Below are 9,051 nucleotides of genomic sequence, written 5' to 3' on the forward strand. Positions count from 1 at the left end.
TAACTAAGGTGACTTTTCCTGTATGTGACATAACCACATTCATTATTCACACCCTAGTTATGTACTGTCTTTTGTACAATCTTATTGACTTTTCTATGCAATGTGATACTGTCTGCCTATCCAAAATGTAAGCAAACAAGATGAGTTTGCAGCTTAACACTAGCAAAATAAGGTGATTTATATGGGCTCCAATTCCCAATTCTTCCGTCCTTGTGCTCAGCACAGCACTAAGGAAGGATAGAAAAGGGTGGTCAAAGGTGGCTTTAGCCACCTCTGTGTATCTCACGTAATAGGCCTTTTGGGGGCTAAACCAGAACCTGGTTTAAATACAGTGCACTTTGGCCACATTCGTTCCCTTCCATCCATCCCTATCTCCTAAAATGGACACAGCAATGGGGCATAGAGCATAGAGCTGTTCCAATAGCACTGCACCAGCCAGGGCCCTTATTCCCCATGAAGAGGGGTTCTGCAACATGAAGGAAATAGAGAATTAGCCCCGTGTAAACTAGTAGCCAATGCAAGCAAAGAAGTTTATATTCTGATTGGAGCATTTGAGTTTGGATGCATTGATAGGGTTTAGGTTGTTATGATAACTAGCTTGAATGTGATGTTTATAACTGCTGATTTTTCAGTCCTGTATCTACAATAATTTGTGGGTGAAGCTGACTTATGTAGATGAAGAATTCACTCAATGAAATTCATTGGGCCAAGCTCTGCTCTCATTTGCCAGTGAGGAATATAGCCAACAGCCGAATTTGGCCCACGGGTCCTTTAATCTGAGGAGAAATTGAAAAAGCCCATATTTGACATGGCTCTGATTAGGGTGTGAAGGAGAACCCTTTAAAGAGAGAGTTCCACTTACATGTTTTTGAAAAATAAATCAATCCCTGTGACACTGAAATACTGCTTGCCATTTTTTACAGTTGTAAATGGCGGATTGTGTGTACATTGCTAGGTTACCTTGCAGTGAAATGCACCGTTGTACTCACAAGAATTAAATTTGACATAGCGCAGCTTGTTTTGTTAAATAAATAAATTCCCCCCCACATATACAGTGCAAAACATTACATTTATGTAGCTTTTACTTAGATTCCATGAGTCACATAGAGTTAAAGATTTACAAAGAGCTTGACTGGAGAATGCACTTATGCCAGCGGACCCTTTGGGACCATGTGCTGCAGCCCACAATTTGGGAAGCCATGCACAACAGGACACTCCCCTTCAGGCAACCTTAATTCTGGCATTTCCTAACTTTTCAGTGCTTGACTTTACAGACTTATGTTCTTTTAACATAGCTTTCTGTATGTAATAGAATAATTTGGAACCCATCTTTGGCTCCCCCCTAATTGTTCACCCTCTCCCCTCTGTCAGGGACACTAACCTTTTGTTTCTCCCATATCCTTGCACTTTCTTCTACACTGCCCCTGTGCATGGACAGTCCTTCTTGAACTCTTCTCTTAAATTCTTTCTCCAGACCAACATTCTACCCTGGCACCTACAAAAATCTTATTCTTTGGAAGTTGGAGATTTTATATATATGTGTGTGTGTGCAATTATATATCAGCTCTATATTTATTTATTTTGTTTATGTGTATTATTGTACACATTCAGGTTGTACCCCTTTCCCTGACCCTTTGTACGCTGCTTGCTGTCTTAGATTCTTAGCTGTTTACAGCAAAAACTGTGTATTTAAGTGTTTGTACAGCACCTAGTGCAAAGAGACCTAGATTCTGACCAGCAACTCCAGGGTACTACCACAACACAAAAAATTTACAATAAAGATGTGAGAACTGTGTGCAGCTTTGTGGCCTTCTCCTTGTGGTGTTGGCTCTCCTGCATAGCTCACAAACCTCCTTGCTAACAAACCTCAGGAGGGAGACATTCCTTAGGATGGTTTCTTTCCACCTCCAGATAAGGGTTTAGCACAAGAAGAGTTGAGTCTGAGATTCTGTAAGAGAGGCCTCACTATGGCTTTATGCTGCTGTGCGGCAGTGCCATAAACTAGAACTTAATCCTCTATTAATGCCTGTGTCTGCTTCTGGGGCGGGTCTGCACTGCAGGACCCTGATCCAAACTAATGCCAGTAGAGATTGAAAACTGCAGGGAATTCTGAAGTCATGGAAGTTCCTATATCTCAACAGGTAAGGAAAAACAATGAAGCAAATAACAGAATCTCCAGTCTACACTCTGGACTGAATGCATATAGCCTGATTAGCTCATTCAGGAGTAGAATATAGAAAATACAGTGAAATATTTATAATTTATGACTGGTTTTTATTTAATTTGTTATGAGTACCATAAAAATCTAAAGTCAAAGAAATAGTAAACAGGAAGCACTAATGTCCATACTGGCCACCCATCTCCCCTTTTCTTGGAAACACAATCAATTGTATGCCCACACCATCCTAAAAGATGGCCCCTACTCTGTGCTCCAAAGACAGGCAGGCATTGTGATAAAATATGCAGTTTCGTGATTTGATACATTGGAAAAGGACACTTCCTTGCTGATATTTTTTTAGACTGTTAGGCTCACATTTTTACATTTGTTTTATAGGAAGGAGGATAATAGCTTCCAGAAATCTGGGTGCCTTCAACTGATGTGATTTTTGGAAGAGATTAAATGTTTAAGTTAGTTGCTGGCTAGCAAATTCTCCCTGGTGTAACTCCAAGGAAGCAATCTAATGTATAAAATTGAAAACCTGCATACCACTAGAGCAGTGATTCTCAGTCTTTTCTGTACGCCCATCCCATTCAGCTAGAAGGGCAGGATGGTCACAACCCCCTGAGACTTTGGGGTGATGTACAAGGGCAATGTGACACTGCAGATGGTGATATTTACTAGGGCTGTCGATTAATCGCAGTTAATCAACAGCCCTAGTAAATAAGGGGTGCAATGAGTGGTGGAGGGAAGGAGGGGCAGAGGCCCCCAGTTGCCAGCTCTGAACAGACACCCAGCAGCTGCCACCTCCCTTCCTGGCCAGGCCCAAGAAAGTTGCATGGGGTTGCACTGCAACCGCAGACATGCTGCCTGCACAGCAGGTAACAGGACAGGGTACCCAAATCCTTGCCCAGAGAAGGATTCCCTGCTGAAATCCCTGCATTGTGGAGGAGGCCCTGGCAGCATGGAGGGGGCTTCACCCTAGATGGCAGGGTGGCATGTTGTACCTCCTCCTGTCCCCTCTGGGCTGCACCCTGTGCACTGGGGGCCCAGGCTTGGCACATACCAACACTTCCTTCCCTGGCTGCAGCCTCACAAACCTGCCTGTGGCTGACTCTGCCCCCTGCAAGTTGTGTGCCAAGATGAGCCCTGCCCACAGGGACCCTTATGCCCCACCATCTTCTCCACTCTGGGGCAGGCACCCTATTGGATAGGGATCGTCTCTCTGGGCTCCCTCCTTAGGAAAATTCTGGTTACGTCCCTGCCCAGCAATATGTACTACTCTGCGTTAAACTGTTCTTTATGTTGCCTAAAACTCATCTTTTAAAAAGAAACACCAAACAGAAGTACTTTTGAGGAGATCCCTTCAATATGTAGGATCATTCCCATAGTAATTTGCCAATAACATTCATTTAGCCAATTCTGTTCAGAAATTGCTCGCATTTCAAATAGATCAGTTAGCCTTATGGCTTTTTACTCTTTCAGTCCAGGGCCCATTTGTATAAATTGAAACAGTGTCATCTTATTAAATAAATTCAACAGCATCTCAGTATTTGAAGGACAGAACACATGTAACTGCATGAAATTGACTAACAGGTGGCTTAGAGGGGTGGGCAGCCTAGTGGTAAGAGTGTCTGGTGCTCAGCCCCCTGCTTGGTTGAGGAGCCTCAGTCTTTGAGACGCCTCAGTCTTTGAGGCCAGGAGGTGTAGGGGACCCAGGGCCGCCTCTCCAATGGGTCTCAGCTCAGGCCCCTGTGTACATCAACCCCTAAATAGAGGGGTGGGTGGGGCAAAGAGTCCCTCCCAGCAGGGAGTCCAAATCTGCTGGTCTGGGCTACTTCCTACCAGTCTGTTCACTTTGGGGTATGGCCCCTCTAGTCCAATTTGCTGGGCAGCCTGCTTCCTGTAGGGTTCCCTCTTGGGCAGTGCCTTGCTGCAGTCCCAGGCGCCTTTGAGTGGGGCAGCCATAAGTTGGCCAGGGCAAGCCCCACAATGTCTCTGGAGTTCACTCATTCAGTTACCTCAGGTGCTGGAGGCCCCTTTGCAGTCTCCTCTTGGCTGGGGAGGCAGTGCTTCCTCCCAGATGGCTGCCAGGCTAGTGCTCTGTCCTTTCAGGTAGGGAGATAGCTAGCTCCTGCCTCTTCATCTGTCAGCCCCAAACTGGGCCAGGCTCTCTCCTTTTATCACCCCCTCCAGGCCTGGCATTGGCTATAGGGGGGGAGGGATAGCTCAGTGGTTTGAGCATTGGCCTGCTAAACCCAGGGTTGTGAGTTCAATCCTTGAGGGAGCCACTTAGGGATCTGGGGCAAAAATCAGTACTTGGTCCTGCTAGTGAAGGCAGGGGGCTGGACTCGATGACCTTTCAAGGTCCCTTCCAGTTCTAGGAGATGTGATATCTCCATTAATTATTTATTATTTTATAGGTATAGTGGGGTGGGGCTAGCTGGACCCAAAAGCTCTCTTTAAGCTGTGATGGGCAAACTTTTTGGCCTGAGGGCCACCTCTGGGTATGGAAATTGCATGGCAGGCCATGAATGCTCACAAAATTCGGGGTTGGGGTGTAGGAGGAAGTGAGGGCTCTGGCTGGGGGTGCCAGAAATGAGGCGTTCAGGGTGCGGGAGAGGGCTCTGGGCTGGAGCAGGGGGTTGGGATGCGGGAGGGGGTAAGGGCTCAGGCTGGAAGTGCGGGCTCTGGGGTGGGGCCAGGGATGAGGGGTTTGGGATGAAGGATGGGGGTGGAGCAGAGAGGTTCGGAGTATGGGAGGGGACTCCCATGTACTTTGTACTTTGAATTAATATTCTGTATTTAAGTATTACAAACTTCATGGTAGGCTCTAGGGCTATATGTACACTGCAGTGGAATATTTTCAGCAAATAGAAAACATCACACATTTTTTAAACAATAAAAGCTTTGCTTATTATAAAAATGTTAGACTCCTTCTAAAATTTCAAGATCCAAAGTGACTGTACAGAAGTTTGTTTAGCTCTCCAAGCCAAATGTATCAGTCAGAGACCCCAAACTGGCACATGAATATTATTTGCTTAAATGACTTATCAAGCAGACCACCGAAAGGATTACTTTTATAAGTAGAAGCTACTTGTTTACTCATAAATCACAGACCCCTCAAACATCTTATTCTCTTTATAGTATTCTCTTCAACAAACTACATTTATGACTTCCAGGCACAGACAACGTTAATACAGCTTATGCTTTTGAAAACTGTAAAAAAAATTGTACAGCAACTTTGGAAGAACAATAATATCTGAGGCCAGCTGCAAAGGATTTCTGGTAGGTGATGGAAGCTGATTTGTTTGTAGTGGAACACTCCATACTAGTAGCTCAAACCTCAAACGGCAGCGAATGGTATAATGAAGTGGGATGATTTCTGAGTCACTACTAGAACACCCCCATGATTCACTTATTAAGGACTTAGGAAAAGTAGTTGTGGCCAGCAGTGAAACTGAAAAGCACTAATCATCACCACTGCCACCCCCAGCGCAGTAAACTTCTACAAGTTGTGTTTAAAAGATGAGATGTTTTCATTGGCAGTACTTGTGATGACCAAGAAACAGTACAACTCACAGGAAAGTATGAACAGGCTGACCACTCACACAGCAGATTTGCTACACTGAACAGTGTTCCACTCAGGCACAAACTATGTAATTTTAGAACACTGACAGAAACTTCAGAAGGATGATGCAGCTAAAGAAGAAACAGAGACAACATAAAAGTACACTGCTTGGTGTGAAGGGAAGGAGTGAGGAGGGAAAAGATGTGAGGCAATGAGCAAGGAAAGAAAAAGCAGGATTCTAACTTTCCTTAGACTTTATAATGAGCTGGGAGAATGGTATAAGAAGTTGCAGTAGAACTTCTTGTTTTCCAGTGGATGCATTTGGTTCAGAATCAGATAACTATTCAGATAATTAGTCTCAGCTAATGAAGTCCATCAACAATGATTTACTGAATCTTGTTGCATGAAAAAAGGAATAAGGGTTTTTGTTTTTTAAATACCTCTCCCAAGTGAAGATGAAAGACAGTAAATGGACCCTGGAGACAGAGCGAAATAAAACATGCCCCGCTGAACAGGCATTGCTGATAGGGTAGAAATTGAGTTAGAGACTGTCTTTAATCAGATTTGAGGAAGCCATTCAGCATTATGGCTCATAATGGCCTTCATCTGAGGCTGGTAGATTATGTGTGCACATTATGTAGGCAGTGATACTGCATTCAGACTGATTCAGAAATTTTTAAAGAGACGCACAGAGACTCCACAAAAGATGTGCTATTAACAGTTAGTAATTCCCCTGTTCACTCCTCTTCTACCCAATGGAGTACTCACACTTAAAGGGAATGATCACTTAAAACCATTTTTCATGATATATTGTAAAAGAATGACTCATTATATAACTTCTTACTTGGGCAGTTCTCTCAGTGGTTGTATGAAAAAATGAGAAATTGATGACAATGGACGCTAGTTAGTATTCTGGAAAGTCACTCTCATGTTAGACCATTCTTTTAAAGACACAGTGATCCAATTTCTACTCTGTTATATCAGTGTACCCACACTGACTTTAGAAAGGTTGCAACAGTGTAACTGAGAGCTGAATTTGGCCCACTAGACTGGCTTTGTAAGCTCACTAGATAGTACTGATATACATTCCCAACACTAGTACAATTTACTGACACAAAACTTTGTTAATGCAGAGTTAAGGTTATCCGGTGGTATCTTGTGCCCTTCCAGAATGGCAAGTTCAGCAAAACTTTAATTATCTGAAAACCAGGAAGTAAAGATTTAAGGTTATTCAGATTTAAACTTCTGAAAACCAGGAAAATCAGAGTTAATGTACATGTTCACGCAACCTTAATTCTGCATCCTGGGAAGCTAGCAATAGCCACTGGGAATTATCTGCATGCATGCAGCAGTGTTCAGTGTTTTTCAATGATATTCAGTGTTCAGTGATATTTCAATACAGCTACACAAAACACTGAACACTGTTGGACTGAACACTGATGGCGGGATTAGTGGGAGAAGCTTGATAGAGCTGTGATTGTGATATAAGGCAATCTGAGTGGTCTTGCCTGTGATGGGACACCCCTCCCCCCATCCCACTGATAGAAAGGCTAACAAGTATTCCTGCACTCAGCCAGTTCCAATTTGGTACACCTAATTGATCATGCTCCACCTGGAAAAGGGGAGATTAAAAAGGTGAAACTTGCCACAAAGAAGGGAGGAAGCTGGCCCAGGAGGAGGAACTGCTAGTGAGCTCTAGTAGCCCAGCCTGAGGCAGTAGCTAGCCTTTCCTTTTCCTGTCACTTGTTTGTGGACAGGCTGACACTACAAGCTTGATACCAGTTTTGCACCCACCTTATAGTAGTTCCATCTAGGTTGCATTTCCCTAGTTTATTTATGAGAAGGTCATGCAAGACAGTATCAAAAGCTTTACTAAAGTCAAGATATATCTCGTCTACTGCTTCCCCCCATCCACAAGGTTTGTTACCCTGTCAAAGAAAGCTATCAGGTTGATTTGACACAATTTGTTTTTGACAAATCCATGGCACTTGCCTCTCAATGGCCTCCAGAGCAGGGTAGAGACTATAGCATGGTGAAGGTAGCTATTCTAGATTTCCTGGATGTAAGCTACCCAGCAAGAGGAATGAGATGAAGGTTTATCATGTTAATTTTCTCAAGGCATGGAAGACCTCGGAAGCCTTCCTGATAGATCCCTAGTGGTGAACCCTGAGCTAGGACTTGAGCAGGCGGTTTGCCCAGAACCTGGGCTCCTACCATCAAGTGAGGACCTTTAACTAGATCAGAAAACCCAATTGGGGAAAATGATCCAAGACTTCGCTACAATTTTCTCCACAAATCTTGGAAGAACACATGTAATACAACAGTCATCCGGAGACAGCCCCAGGGCAACTAGTTAGGGATAATCCTCAGGCCTTACCAAAGAGGATGTGGGACACAGTACAAGAAGAGGTGCAGGTGATGTTGAGAACAGGCGGTTATCGAGGAGTCTACAAGTGACTGAAGGAGTCCTATAGTCGTGGTCCCCAAAGTGGACAGCACAGTCCGATTTTTGTATTGACTTTTGTAAGGTCAATTCCATCTCAAAGTTTCATGCCCACCCAATGCTGAGGGTGGATGAGCTGTTAGAGTGACTGGGCCTGGTGCGATACCTCAGCACAATTAACCTTACAAAAGGCTATTGGCAGACCCCCCTATCTCCATCCTCCCAGGAGAAGACTGCGCAACTGGCCATTCGCAATTTAAGACTATGTCGTTTGGCTTGCAAGAATCAGAAGAAACTTTCCAGCACCTTATGAATTGAGTCCTTGGACTCCAACAGCACTACACTGCAGCTTACCTTGATGACATTGTAATCTATAGCCATGTGTAGGAAGATCACTTATGTCACCTAAGTGTGGTGCTAATGCCCCTACAGGAGGTCAGCCTCACAGCTAACTCTGCCAAACGTAAGTTGGCCATGACAGAAGTGACTGATTTAGGGTATCAGGAAGAGACTATGGCCCAGCCCAGGCTAAGGGTTGATCCGCTACAGTGCCCTTTCGGAGAGGGTGTGAGCCCCTCTTCCTTTCCCTGCCTGCCCCCGCCATGTATAATCAAAGGAAAGAGGTGCATGTGTACCTTAATAGAGCCAGTATACTTCATGTTAGTGCTGAATTCTGTAGGTTGTGTCAGTAGCGGGCCACAGGGGTCTTCTCGCCATGGGGACTGTTAGCAGAGAAGTGGGATATGAGTGAGAGTGGGCTGTGGGTTTAATGATGCGTAAGTGAAAGAACAGTGTTCAGTGGCATCCTGTGCATAAGGGCGAGGGAGTTGGAAAAGGGGGTGAAGAGGTCATAATGTTTATCAGGTGTAGTTTTGTTTC

This window comes from Emys orbicularis, chromosome 1 (genome assembly GCF_028017835.1).
Source record: "Emys orbicularis isolate rEmyOrb1 chromosome 1, rEmyOrb1.hap1, whole genome shotgun sequence".
NCBI lineage: Eukaryota > Metazoa > Chordata > Testudines > Emydidae > Emys > Emys orbicularis.